The sequence below is a fragment of the Mastomys coucha genome, unplaced genomic scaffold, assembly GCF_008632895.1.
Source record: "Mastomys coucha isolate ucsf_1 unplaced genomic scaffold, UCSF_Mcou_1 pScaffold6, whole genome shotgun sequence".
In the NCBI taxonomy this organism is placed as follows: domain Eukaryota; kingdom Metazoa; phylum Chordata; class Mammalia; order Rodentia; family Muridae; genus Mastomys; species Mastomys coucha.
The window spans coordinates 67,454,860-67,470,694 of record NW_022196912.1 but is presented as its reverse complement, the minus strand read 5'-3'; positions in this window follow the sequence as shown (position 1 = coordinate 67,470,694).

Sequence of the window (15,835 nt, the reverse complement as noted above, 5' to 3'; positions counted from 1 at the left end):
TCTTCTCTGTATCGTTCCAATTTTAGTATATGTGCTGCCGAAGCGAGCACGATCCTAACGTCTAGCCGCGGACTATATAAGGACCAAATACTTGCTACTCTTTCAGTTAGGGTGACTTTGATGACGCGTTGCCCGAGTTTTCCCACGTACTTGGGAACGAAGGAGAAGGTTTTCCACCGGAACTGTGTGACTAGGCTCGTGAATCCCGCTGCTGAGTGGGGGTCGCGCTGGCAGCGTGTGTCTGAGTGGTTTACCTTTGGGGAATATGCAAATAACGCCCGGTGCATGTCGGGTAAGAGCCCTCCTCCAGAGGCCTAGGGAGGGGGAGTGAGTTCTCTATGCAGTCCACTATCCCGGCACTCGGAGAGGCTCGCCGTCCTCTGACATCTGTGTGGGAGCTTGGGAAATGTGTGGTAGCTAAGTCACCAGGGCCCTGAAACGATCCCCTACTCTCCCCCACACACACTAAAATAGGAAACTTTTTACCTATATTCCACTGCGACGTAGGAGCCCAGTGACTGTTGAAGTATGCCCCACCCGCCAGGTGATCCCTCCCCAGCATAGACCTACGCGGTCGGTGAGGACTCCGCGAGCGTGGGGTCCAGTCTGTTCCCAGCAGGCGCTGGCCCGGCCTGGACCCGAGGAGTTTGTCTGGGTGGCCACACCCTTCCACTCTCCCGTGGCCAGTCGCAGGTAACGCCATCCCGGTCACATTTTGCGCAGGCGCCGATTGGGTCCAGGACCGTGGCTCGCGGACCAGCGGCCGCACCCCTGCACAGGTGTCTGGCAGGCGCTAGCGCGTTGCCTGGTAACCAAACATCCGGCACACAGATGGAAGGGCGGAAACCCACCTACTTGGCCCGAGAGGGGAATTTGAGGATTTACACTGCTCACTTTGGAATAGAACAGCAGAGTCACTCTTGTACTTCCGTTTCTTTTCCTGCATATTAAATGGCATGTTAGCCCTGTTACCATACAAATGTGTAAAATATACCTACTTAGACGAAATATTTGTTGTAATTTTAAATAACAGCAAAGCCGTTCAAGTCATAGCTTTGTGGGCTGTAAAATGAGGGACAAAGGTTAGAAAATCTGCTAGTTTGGTGTGGTTTCAGTATTTCTCAGAATGAAGTCTTGAGCAAAGGTTTTCCTGTGTGCTTATAATTAGCTCCATTAGTCGGTTGTGGTGTGGCACCTGCCTGTAATCCCAGTACTTGAAAGGAAAACAGAAGAACCAGAAGTTCAAGGACAGACTTCCCTACTTAGCAAATACAAGCCCAGCCTGGGCTAGTTAGCTAAAATTCCTTCACTTGAGCAGACAAACAAGGCCTATCCAGCAGCAAACAGAAGATGAGTTCTCCAAAGGACACTCTGGGGAAGGAATGGGTGAGTCGAGCTTCCTTCTATGACATAAATAAGGAGTTGCTCGCAGAGCCAGGGTGTTCTTCCCCACGTTACACCTAAAAAGCCTTTACCCAGCAGGGATGACGACTTCTCCAGCCACCCACCCCACTCCTCTAGTCTTCCCAGTTTACAGACTCTAGCCCCTCCCCTCAGGGAGGCCACTTCTAGTTGTGGATAAAATTGCGTACTACAGTAGGTAGGGTGGATACTCTGATCAGACAAGGGTCTCCCTGCCCCCTTTATAAGCAGGTGTAACTCAACAAGCCCAGCTGAGATGATCTTTTGCCTGTAGACACTACGGAATGTGTCAAGATGGATTTTGTTTGTTTCAGAAGATAGTCCTATACAACACCTATTCAAACTCTGTCTCAATTAAGAAACAAATGAACTACTGAGGGACAAAGCATGTTACTTAACTAGAGGTTTTTTTTTTTCTCTCTCCTCTTCCTCCCATCTTTCCTCCAACTTGGCACGAGAAATAATTTTAAAACTTGTTTAATTGGCACCGGTTTTCTGATGTACAAAAAAGGAACCAATGTGAAATCATATAGACAATCTGCACTGCTGAGACAAAAGCAGAGAGCAGAAAGTCCACATGCATTTCTGGTGAGCGTAGCTTTCCTTCTCTGTGTTTAAAGTTGATTGTTTTCCTTAACAACTTTTAAAAACACTGTTCTTTCTCCAAGAAAAAAAAAAGGAGTGAAAATGGCATGTCTATTGAATTAAATTATCCAATTAGAAGCTTTTAAAAAAGCTTTGGTATAACTCTTCTATTAGCCTGTCTTTTATGATAATTTTTATTTATTTATTTACTTTACATCCAGATGGCAACTTCCCAGTCCCTCCATCTCATTGCCTCACCCCTATCCCCTCCCTTTGCATAAGCTAACCTTTCAGTTGTTTGAATGAATGCTAAATCAAGCCAACTTTAGGTTTAGGTCAGTAAACTTGCATTAATTTAATGTTTTTTATTGCAACATTCCCATGAGGTTACATGAGTTTTAGACCTTTTTCATATTTTATTGCACGATTTATTTATTACATTCATGTGTGTTGTGGTCAGAGGACAACTTGCTAGCAGCTAGATTTCTCCTTCCACTAAGTAGGTTCTAGAGATAAAACTCCTATCATTGGGCTGGATAGTAAGCACCTTTACCCATATCACTGGTTTTTAGTACTTCTGAGAACTCCATAGTATGTAGGTAAGATTTAGTTTTCTTTTCTTTCAAGTGAAAAATTAACTTGAGATAGAAATTATAGAAGAAAACATAGGAAAGTATTTTTGCAGCCTTGGAGGTGAACAAAGAGTTCTAAGATAGAAGACAGGAAGTAGAAACTCTGAAAAACTTGTCAAACTGGTCTTTATCATAGAGTAAAACCCTGTTCAGCCCAGAGTCAAACTGTAATACAAGACAAAAACTGAAGAAAATAATCGGAATCCACCATCAGAAATGTATCAGCAAAAAGTCAAGATGGGGCTGGAAAAAAGGCTCTGCAGTTAAGAGCACTAGTTGCTCTTCCAGAGGATCCAGGATCATTCATAGCAATCATGTGATGGCTCACAGATGGTTATCTGAAACCCACATCCCAGGAATCAACCTCTTCTGATTTCTGAAGGCACCAGGCACCTTTGTGGAGCACAGACAGACAGGCAAAACACTCATATGCATAAGATAAAATGAATTTAAAATATGTTAAATAATAAATTGAGGGATGCTTTTAAATTTCAACATTAAAAATATGTCAAAGGGCCGGGCGGTGGTGGCACACGCCTTTAATCCCAGCACTTGGGAGGCAGAGGCAGGCGGATTTCTGAGTTCAAGGCCAGCCTGGTACAGAGTGAGTTCCAGGACAGCCAGGGCTACACAGAGAAACCCTGTCTCAAAAAACCAAAAAAATCAAAGAATGGGCAAAAGATTTAGACAAATACTTCACAAAAATAATAACAATGAAAATCAAAATGAAACAAAAAGTGAACATGAAAAAAGATATATAAATGCCTCACACACAAATGGAAACAAATTCAACACTGTTAATCAACAGAAAATTGCTCATGTCCACTAAATGGCATTTCACAGTACTAAAATGGCAAAAACTAAGAATAAAACTCAGGCAACTGTGCAGAGCAGCTGGAGCTCCGAGGTTGCTGTCAGGGAGGGAGGGGAAGTGGTACATTTTTGAAGAACTGTTTAGCTTTTCCTGTGCAATGATTCATGCTAATTATCGCCGTAGCATAATCAGGAATCACTAGAAGGTGGGCACCTGACATTCCTGTGTGTGTGTGTGGGGGGGGTTATCTTGATATTAGTTGTGATGATATATATTGATTGATGTGAGACCCATTTTAATTGTGGGTGCAAGCATTCTCTGGGCAGGAGATTCTGGACTGTACAGGATAGAGAAGATGAACTGAGCACTCGAAAGCCAACACTCACCCTCTCACCTCATTGTGGATATCACGTGACCAGCTACTTCAAGTTCCTGCTGCCTAGACTTCCTTCCGTGATCGGCTGTACCTTGAACTGTGAGTGTACGTAAATGACTCTCGAAACTACCTTTGCCAGAGTATTTTATCACAGCAATAAAAAACTGGGAAATCTTACCAAGGGAAATATATTGGGACCCACCCGTTTCTAATTTCTATTTATACGGGAGAAACTAAGACTTAAGTCCACAGATTTGTATAACACAGGGAAAGATGGATTGTGACATGCCGATACAATGGAATGCTATTCAGCCATAAAAAGAAGCATGCTGCTAATGTGCACAGGATGAATGTGTTTCACAGGTGTGGTGCACAAAAGAAGGCAATTGGGAGAGGTTTGCATCATGAGTCTATCCAAGAAAGTCTATGCACACACGCCAGTGAGATGACTCAGCAAGTAAAGCTGCTTACCACTGAGCCTGACAACCTGAGCTCTCTCTGGGACCTAGAAAGTGGGAGGAGAGAACCAACTTCTGACTTCCTCACAAGGCTCATGCATTCCCCAAACCCCACCTACATACATACATAAAACGCAGTTGAGAAATGTTTAAGGCACAGGACTCAATGTTGGTGACCTTAGCCAAAATGCCCAATAGTAGGGAGAAGGTACCTGAAGAGACTACCTCCAGTAGTTAGACAGGGCCCCCAGTGGAGGGATGGGGACAACAACATGCCTTCAAGATTTTCGACCCAGAATTGTTCCTGTCAAAAAGAAATGCAGGGACAAAAATGAAGCAGAAACTGAACAAATGGCCAACCAGTACCTGGTCCACCTTAAGATCCATCCCATGGGCAGGCACCAAATCCTGACACTATTACTGATGCTATGTTGTTCTTGCAGACAGGAGCCTAGCATGGCTGTCCTCTGAGAGGCTCTACCAGCAGCTGACTAAGGCAGATGCAGATACTCACAGCCAACCATTGGACTGAGGTCATGGACCTCTTTCGAAGAGTTAGGGGAAGGATTGAAGGAACTGAAGGGGATGGCAACTCCATAGGAAGACCAATAGTGTCAACTAACCTGAACCCATGGGAGTTCTCAGAGACTAAGCCACCAACCAAAGAGCATATACTGGCTGGTTCCAGGCCCTTGGTACATATGTAGCAGAGAACTGCTTTGTCTGGCCTCCGTGGAAGATGATGTGCCTAATTCTATACAGACTTGATGCCCCAGGAAGGAGAGATAAGGAGGGGCATTCTCTCATAGACAAAAGGAAGGGATAGGGGTTAGGGGAGTGAAGAACTCTGCCATGGGGGATGGGAGGGCAACATTTGAGACGTAAATAAATATAATAAAATAATAATAAATGTTTAAGCTAGCTATGCTAAAGTCTATACATAAGCAAAGCCAACCTAATTGTAGTAGAAATTGAAATGCCAATGGTTAAAGGGAGAAATGGTGTCTAGACTACAAGGTGTTCTAGGGAAGGGAACTTTCTGGAATGATGGTAAGTTCATGTCAGTCAGCATGTACTGTATTCATCTTTCAGCACATTTCAACTGCATACTTGAATCTAAATCTCACTAAAAATTGTCACTGACACTACTTAAACACTATGTTTAAATAAAGAAAACTTGGATTGCTGATGTCTATGGCCAAAGGGTTCACTGCTTTAAACAGTAAACCCCTGGTTTCTGGAACTTTATCTGTATCCTCTTGCTATATATGAATTGATTCCTCACGGTTGGTAGACATCCTGACAGGAGAAGTTTTAGTCAAGTTGAGTGGAAAACTAACTATGTAACTTCGTGATGTTGTTAACTGAATACTTTCAAGTGAGAGTCTTTTATTTACGAAGTTCTCAGTGTTCTTGGCACCAGTGTAGAGCAATGATCCAGCCCCTCAACCTCTTGCTTCAGAGTTCTCCTGTGTAGAAGAGATAAACAATGAGAAGGTATACAAATGAAAGAGTAGGTGACTTCAGCTGACCGTTAATACAGTGAAGAGAATGCAATATTTTACTCATTGCTGAGACGAAGTATGTGAGTCACATGTATTTGCATGTCAAATTCTCCTCTGTTCAACTCCCTCATTTTCACAAAATCAACCTCTTTTAGTCCATTGTACAGTAGAAATCCTTTTTGAAAAGTAAAACCATGAAGCCACGTTTCACTTGTGTACATTATTTCCTCACACAGTCTTGGAGAGGACAGATGGACACAGTTCGTCAGCTCATTAGACAACAATTAAAAGTGCAGGAATGTGCTCTTAAAGAGAAGCACAAGTGCAGAGCCACTTCTGCTTCACTGGAGCTCCCAGTTCTCCTCACAGCTTGAATATTAAGGAGTTACCTAGTCAAGAGCTCAGGAACTTCTATATCTCTAAGCTCAAAGGGCCCTGTAAAAATAAGTCTACATGCCAATCCCATTTGTCACATCAGGTATAGTACAGGTCATAAATGTTCATGCTCTACAACTCTGTTGAGCTCTTAGGACAGAAACCAGAATGGTTTCTGTCCTCCAGTTGATCCCCATGATCACAAATTGTTGAGCTATTATATACTGTTAAGATAGTATTGCTGCTTTTAATCTCTTTGCTTTTTTTGTTTCTTATCAATAAAGAGACAAAGGATTCAGTTCCTTAGAGTTCTAGCTTTGTTTGACACCAGTAAAAAGCCAAAACTAGTAGTAATCTCAGTTAAGATGACAAATCTTGTTCAAACCAACCCAGTTTTGTTTTTATTCAAAGCCAACCTCTATACAAACTTAAACAGGTGAAATTATCCCTGTACTTCTAGTTTCTACTATGAACTTAGTACTATCCTGAAAAATGCCACTGCTATCCCTTGGAGAACTCTTTAGAAGCTCAGGAAGGACAGCTAGTGGACTAATTAGCATTAGTCATTGCCTATTTGAAAGCAAAGACCTGCAGAGGACAAACATGATCTGCCAAGTGGCTTACTCATTGTAAGAATGGAATTTCAACCAGGAAACCTGAGTTTTCCTTTCTGGGCTCATCATCCAGCATCTCCTCTCCACCAAGCAATCCAAGTGGGAGAGAAGCCCATGCTGATGGTCAGCTGACCCCTCCTAAACGAAAAGCTGCACGTGTGTTCATTTGCCTTAGGGAATGGTGCCAGCGGTGATGGTAACTCTTGAGAAACCAAGAAGCAGGAATGTAAATGAAGGCAAGGAATGAACTTGAAGAAAATTCTGCATTCTTGACACTTGAACAGAGCAGAAACTGGGGGTAAAAAAATTGTTACATAAATACTAATAGTTAATTTAGAAAGAAGTGGACCGGAGTAAGTTATACAGGCAGAAGAGGAGGAGAAAGAGGAGGACTCTTTTTCTCTTCCATATTCTAAAATACAAGATTAGTAAGTGTCCCCTGGGGTGGAGATCTGGGGCCAAATGCCTGCCTAGCATGTGGCAGGCCTTGTTTTCAATCCTCAGCACTTCAAAGGCAAACAAACAGAAACTTCTTTTCTGTAGATTACACGATTCTTAATCTGTAGGGTTGTTAGAAACACAGGCTGGACATATCAGAATTTGAGTCTTAGCTCTGTCATTTAAGGGTTCTATCTAGAGTCCTTTGTACTTTTTCACAGTGCCTTAAGAATAAACCACCTTCTGTAATCATAAGATTAAAAAGTAAGATGGTACACTCAGTGTGGCTGGCTCATAAAAGATACTCCAAAAAACCTATTGTTTCATTTTCTCTCTTCTTTTGTGTGGTTCTTATCACATAATGCTTTGTACAACTAGTTACCTGGGTGTGTTTTGCCTCTTCCCCTCCTTAGACTTTGACCTCTGTAATGACGGAGGTGGCAGCTTACTCGCGTCTGTTCCCCTAAACAGAGTCCTTACCCAGAGAAGGCTCTTGAAAAACTATACATTGAAATGTTACTGTTTATTATCCAGCAAGCACTCAGTATTTTAATAAACAAAACCATCCCCAAGTTCCCAGTGATCTCCCCCTTGAGGGGGTAGACACTTATTTTTCTAAGCTGTCTTTCTAGACCATTTGATTACATCAGTAGCCTTACTACTTCGGACAGGCAATCTTCTGAGGGTTGACTGGGCTGGTTTCACCATTTGTCTGAGACTTATTTTTGTCCTGATTAGCTTGTGTTATACATGCTATCCCAAGCAGCAACCCTTTCTTCCTTTCATCACCAGCACACCCATGATCTGTAGTGGCAGATCCCTATCATGGCTGTCTACATATGCTCTCCAGTCACATGCCACATAACATTTCCAAAAGAGTCCCCACATACAGCAAGGGCCCCGTAAGATTATAATGTACTGTACCAGGAACATGTAGCTGAAGAGAAGCCAAGAAAAAGAGGAAATAGCAGGAAAATTAAAAGTAGCGCTAAGAAGATTCACTGTTGCCAGGGATAGAAGAAGCTTTAGCAGACCTCAGGAAACTCTTTCAAAAGTGAAAATGGAGCTGGCCAGGACTGCACAGTGGGTAATGAAGCTTGCTAGCTACCAAGCCTAAATGCTGCCAATCCTGACCACCTGAGTTTAAACCCCACACTGGGGGAAGGAAAGAACTAACTCCCACAAGTTGCCATCTGACCTCTACATGGATATTCATGAACAACACACACACACACACACACACACACACACACACACACTTGGAAATATAAATTTGTAAAAATGTAGAAAATACAGAACCAACCCTGAAACATTGTCATTAATAGAACACTCATGTTACCCTACCTACTTAGAAGCAAACCTAGAATAAAAAGAAGTAAGCAAACCTAGAAACCCCACAAAAGACACATGTCTGAAGTGGCACCTACTCACAGAACGCCCCAGGCGCATCCTTCAGGGAGTGTTACAGAAAGAAGATCTTGTTCTCCAGGAAATGACAGCTCCATTTGGTGATACTGCCTGAACTTTCCAATAGGACAAGATGTGAAGGTGGAAGCCAGTGATATAGATTTTCCCAATCTTATATAAGCCTTGGCGAATTTGTGTTTGTTTCTTTAAAAAAAATAGGTTTTTAAAATTATAATAGAAAAAAGTCTAAAGAGTCATTATATAATCAAAGAAAAATATTCTGTACCCAATACAAAATGTATATATGCTTAAGATTTATTTTATTAATGTGTATTAATATGCAGCTCTGTGTGTTTATATATACACAGTACACACCTGTGAGCTCTGGTTCCCTCAGAGGAAAGTCCCAGCAATGCATATATTCTAAGCTAAGCATCTTCCAAAAGAGTCCAAAGTTTTTTAAAATACACAAGTCTATAAAGCAAAAATAAAAGTTCTAAAAGGAGCCTAGAGTAATGGCTGAGTAGTTAAGAGTGTACTGTGCTTGCAGAAGACCCAAGCTTGGTTCCTAGCACCCAGATCAGACAAGCTCAGAAGCACCAGTGACTCCAGCTACAGGGGACCCAAAGGCCTCTCCTGGCCACCTCAGGCACCTGCATTCCTGTACACATACCCATGCACATGCACAAATAACTTAAAATTTTTTAAATCTTTTTTTTTTAAATTAAAGAAGCAAAAATTACTTTACTGTTGAGGGAAAAGTAAATTAAATGTGGTGTAGCCTAAATAATAAAGTTGACATTAATACACAGTCATGTCTTCAAGCTCCACATTCACCCTCACCTACCCAGAGACTCAACTAGAGAAACTCTGAGTCCTACAAGCTCTGTTTATGGTAAGCACCCTCCACAAGTAAGCCATGTTTTATGTTTTACACCACCCTTTGACTGTACCTTTTCTGTGTGTAGATAAACACAGGTCCAGGTACTTAGCATTATGTATTACTGCTCACCCATGCTGTTCAGAAAGAGAGCATGCAGTGTAGATTTGTAGCCCAGGTGCAGTAGTAGGCTGTGCACTCTAGCCCATGTGATTAGTACTCTCCACCATCCAGGTTTGTATTAGGAAGCTCACACTACAATGTTTGCAGAGCCACAAAGTCATGATTGTATTGCTTCTAAAAAAAAAAAATCCTTGTTTTGTTGAACAAGTGTATACAAATCTGTCATTTAATTCCAACTGAGTGTATAGGTTTGTACAATCACAAAAACTGTCATAATCTGGTAGAGTGTAACAAACACACACTCGCTGGTCTAGATATCTGTCTTTACAATGAAATACTGCAATACATCAGAATCATGGAAACAAAGTGCTAGTCAAAAGAAGCCAAACATATATCTATTTTGTTGAGTAATCTCTTCTACTTTTATGAATTCTCAAAAAAGGGGAAAGTTTTACTCAGATGGCCATTATCTTTGAAGAAGAAAGGTAGAGCCTTCGCAGACCGAGAGACTATGGACACATTCGGTTCTGATGCCTGGGTGCAGTTTACACGGGCACATTCAGTTTTCAGTAGACACCACATCTCATTTGTGTACTTCAGTAAATGATTCTTTCTAAAAAAAAAAAATAATAGCAATCTATTTTGTAATAAACACACCTCATCTTGGAGGCTTTTTCATCCACAGAAACATTTAATATTTTACGCTACACTTCCTCCACATTTTCAGTGACCTCTCTACTCCTTTTCCTGGTGGGAAGTCTGAGGTTAGAAGCTGAGTACTATTTGTCGTTTGGTTCCCTGAAAATCTTCACATACAGCAGGCACTTAATAAATACTACATTGGCCGGGCGGTGGTGGCGCACGCCTTTAATCCTAGCACTTGGGAGGCAGAGGCAGGCGGATTTCCGAGTTCGAGGCCAGCCTGGTCTACAGAGTGAGTACCGGGACAGCCGGGGCTACAGAGAGAAACCCTGTCTCAAAAAAACCAAAAAAAAAAAAAAAATACTACATTGAAATGAAAAAATGTAGAGTATATTAAAATGCTTTATAAGAATTTTTAAGCAGACATTAGCAAACAATTACCTCTGACTCATTTTCCTACCAACCTTACTCTCTTTGTCATGTGTTTATGATAAATGTGAATATTTATTGAGATAAAAAACTGTGAGGAGTCCCCTACTGATGCTCTAGGAAATAACTTTTTAATAAGGGTATGGTTTATCTGTGTAAAGAAGCCAAAGGCAGCAGCAAGGTAATGTTTTAATTATCAACATATAAACCTGGCATCCAGCTGCCCTCCTGAGGAACACAGCGTCTGCTCCTTGGATTTAGTATTCGCTCACCTTCAGTCACGTATGCGTTTCTGTCCACCCGACTCCTGAGGGCAGCTGCTCTCGGCTCTTTGTTCAGTAAGGGTAGGAATGCATTGAGCCCACCTGTCTGTCTCTTGCAGAGACCTGTGGCTATCGTCTGCCAGCTTGGATTTGCAGGGAGTCAGGTCAGGAGGAATAGCTTTGGTGAGCACATGCCATGGATAAGATAAGCTTCTGCAGACAGGAATGCACGGGTTTGCTCTTAAAACTAACAATGTTAGCCAACTGACCAAATCTGGGTTTGTTAAGCGTTTTACTGATGACAGCTCTTTGTGGCCACCAGCCTTCAGAGTGCTCCTCCTCCACAGGAGTCTGGATCAGAGGCTCTTCTCTGACCTTTCATATAACCCCAGGCAAACTCTTTCATAGCTCCATAAGACTGAGCTAAAACCATCCCTTCAATGTACTGTCTCTTAAATTCTGAGGACCTTGAGAACTGACTCTTCAATTAAAAAAAAAAAAAAAAGCAAATCCTAACATATTACCTAGAATAAAGTTAACACTGAAATAAAATTATATATTTGAATAAAGGAATTCATTATAGACTCAGCCCAATATATTCCTAATTAAACAAGGCTCTGTGCCTGGAGATGAACTATGAATACACAAATCTAAATTTGTGGTGAAAGTCTAACAGTATAATTAAATTGGGCATCTCAGATGCATAAGACTCAATTTTGTTTTTAGTAATATGAGAATAAGATGCTACAAGAAATTCTATCAGTGCAAAGAACTGAGAGATAAAGAGAGACAGAAAGAGAGAGGGAGGAGAGAGAACACTATTCTAAAATCTCTGTAAATAAACAGCTGGAAGATGGCAAAAAAATCACCTCCTCAGAGATAATGCGCACCGAGCACGATGGTAACGTGTGACAGTCTTTGGAAATATTGACTTGCTGACTTTAACTGACAGCTTATAAGACTTAGGAGGGAAAACCTGGACATGTAAGATGGGAAATCCAAGTGATATAATATGTTAGCATAAGTTGGGATTCTAAAGGTACGATTAAAGTCTAATCGGAGGATGCACTTAGGGGAAACTCCTACCACACACACTTCCATGCTGATCTCAGTTTTATTTAGAATGAAGTTGGGAAATTTTTCTCACAAGATGGTGTGTACAGAAAATGTCCCCTCTGGATATTTACAGCCTGAAGACTTCTCTCCTATAGAGACTTCTTCTACCAGGATTAGCTAAGCCTGCCTCCATGATCCAGCTTGTATACCATAAACTGTATGTTCAGCTGTATGCAACAACCCCAAGCTTTTGTTCAACTGTATATAATAAGTACACAGAGCTTCTAGAATGCTGCTGAAGTTTCTTCATCATCGAGCCTCCTGGGCCACCCTGACCTCAACGCTTCTATCTTTTCTTCATCCCCTTGCTGCCCTAGCCAGATCCAATCCTTGGAGCTGAGCAAGAACTCAATATGACTGTTTAAAAATAAAAATAAAAATAAAGGACGTACTCAAGGAGTGAAGGAGACACTAGAAAATAATGATCAGAAAAATAGAGTCAGAGCTAATATAGAAACAAAAAGTATAACTAAGATTAAAAATTCAAAGATCAGACTAAGTATCAGATTAATCATTAAAAAAAGACTTGCTAAAATGGAAAATAAATGATAGAAATGTATATTTCAATATAAAGTTACTAAAAACTAGATGGGGATGACAAAAGAGAAACAAGTTCACAATGTACTTTTCCCCAAATATAGATATGTTATTCTACTAAGACTGCCACAACAAAACACCAAAGACTTTGTGTCTTTTGACAGAAATTTATTTTTTCTTTGTTCTGCAAATTAGCCAAGATTAAGGTTCTGCCTGAGACTGGTTCCAGATGAAGCTTCTCTTCCTGGCTCGTAGACAGCTGTCTTCTGTCTGTGTCTTCAGACAGCCTTTCCTCTGTCCATATGTAGGGTGGTAGGTGCAGAGACAGTAGTCTAGTCTCTTGTGAGGACCAACTGGTGTCCTCACTATTTCCTCATTTGACCTTAATTAACTACCAAAGGTCTGCATCACCAAATGCAGTTACACTGGGATTAGGGCTTTAACACATGAATGTTGGTGGGACACAATTCTGTTCATAACAATAGGCAAGACTAACAGAATAAGACAGAATATTTAAGGACATAGTAAAAAAGAACAAAAAATTTTTTAAAGATTTATTTATCATTATATGTAAGTAGATTGTAGATGTCTTCAAACACACCAGAAGAGGGGCGTCAGATCTCATTATGGATGGTTGTGAGCCACCATGTGGTTGCTGGGATTTGAACTCAGGACCTTCGGAAGAGCAGTCAGTGCTTTTACCCACTGAGCCATCTCACCAGCCCTGAGAACAAATTTTTAACTTTAAAATCCAAGGCAATATAAATGAAAGGAAATACAAGCTTAGACTCATGGCACTGCAATGACAGTATATCAAAGATAAAAATAAGATTAAGTCAGATAAAGGGACAGATGCTCTACAAAAGAACCACTATTAGACTGATAGCCAACCTTGGCACACTTTAGTAAAAGATAATGAAGTGATATCTTAAGTGAACTTAAATCTTAAATCAATAAAACTATTAAAGAATTTGAGCCTCAAGACATACTAAATAACAGTGTAATGAGTATTACTGAACACAGCACCCAGGAAACAGAAACCTTACATACCTTCCGAATTCCGACGGCAATATACGAATTCTCTATGAACTATATTACAGCGCATTTTAGAGGAGTGATGCCAGAGAATATGGTCTCTAAAACTTTAACTAAATTAGTAAACATACAAAAATAAGAACTTTTCTGTGCCAAAATATATTAACATTTCTTAAAAGACATAAAAACCAATATTTAAAAATGATTTGAAATACTATCAAATTTTATGGAATACTGCAACATGTTACAGGGAGGCATCACTTGGTGGTTTTTTGTTTTTTGCTTTTTTACCATTTTTGTTTTGGTTTGTTTTTTGTTTGTTTGTTTTTGTTTTAGACAGTTTCTCACTGTTGTCCAGCCTAACCTTGAATGAGGTTCAAAAACAATGTTTCTGTCTCAGTCTTCAGAGAAGCTGAAAAAAAATCTGCCTCCTGACCCAGCAGGAAGTTCACCACTGTAAGGGAGAGACAGGTGGATGTGGCAATAATATCCTGAAATCCCAGCACTATGCCACAGAGTAGTTCAGGGCATAGCTACATAGGAAAACTTCATCTCAAAGGGGGAGAAGAAAAAAAAATCAACAAAATTAGTCAACACCCGGCAAAACAAAACAAAAATCAATATTTAGAATGTAAAGAAAGGTATCACAGGGCCACAATTAAAAGGATGATAAAAGCATTGAAAAATGTGTCAATAAACATAAAAACTTAAAAATGAAAGAAACACTCTCTTAGGAAAATACTAGAAATTGTAGGAGATTAATATGCTGCTAGTAAAGAGTAACTAGAAATTCATTAAGAATTTTCAGCCACACCAATGATGGTATCTCCTTTTTTACCTCAGAACTTTGTTGGAAGTACTTCCTGATCAGTCCCAAGCTTCACACTGAACCTGTAAGGGTGTAGTGGAACATGAAATCCCAGCTGAGGATAGGTGTGAGGGAAATGACTATTGGCCCCTGCCTGGTGGAAGGCTGTACCCATCATAGAATTATATTGGAGTCTTAGGAGAGCTCCTCCACTGCTCATTTTATTTGTGTAACCCCAGAAACTCAGAATTGCAGTCTTGACTGTGGAGTTGGGACATGTTCCAGCTTAATCAGAACTGAGGGAGTATCAGCTTGCAGGCTCACCTGCTGCTTGTCCAGTGCAGTAGGAATTCATTATATTATGAGCCTTTTCACAGGATTCACAGTTGTAGCTACCTCTCCACAATCGACACATCAAATAACAGAAGTGGAAGAGATGGTGCAAGAACATGGGACTTGAAGTCAGAAAAACAAAGATCCCATTGTGTGGGTGGGTAAGATAAGATTGCTCACAGATGTAGTAAGCTCAGCTCAAAAAGTCATTGTCCTGTATAATAAAAACTAAGTTCCTGTCTCTGTCCCTTTTCCTTAATGGTGGAGACGTGTGGTCAAGTGAATTTAACTCATACATGATAAAAAGTGATTCTCCTAGGATCACTGATTTAGGAAGTTCAAAGCATCATATGCTTAATAGTTTTTAAACCCACATTTTTCATTTTAAGACATTTGGTGGTGGCTGTCTTATCCGAGGAGCTTTAAGAACACTGTCGTTAGTGTTAGTACACAAGAGAACATCCTGCTGTTTAACTGGGTATGGAAGGTGAAAACAGAAGACATTGTGGGCATCAGCAGAATGACTGACTGGCTAGGTCCCAACTAGCAGTGTTATATTCCTGTAGACATATGTCCTGTTCCTGTATACACATGTCCTAGTCATGTGTACACATACACACACACTTATGAACTGACTGGTTTTATACCTACTTAGTGGAAAATGTAGTTTAAGCAACTACCTATGCCTGTGTTACTGTGTGTGTGGCATGTGAGGACTGGGTCACAATAATAAGAGTACTTCTTAGTCTGGGTCTTGATCATATACAGATGAAGGCTGCTGCTTTATGTGACTTGTGTGAGAGTCACTTCAGTTATTCTATAACTTAGATGCCTATACTACACACCTTCTTCACATACATCACCCCATATACTAAAGGCTTATCAGTGGTCTAGTTTGTAAGTTGCTTTTGAAGGACTTAGAATATGTGCTATGTAAGAAAAAAATACTTACCAAAGCGACACATGACAGCCTTCTTATCCTCTGATGTACTTCCCAGCAGTCTACAAACCCTGAGAAATGATGCTCCATGGGCAATGCAATC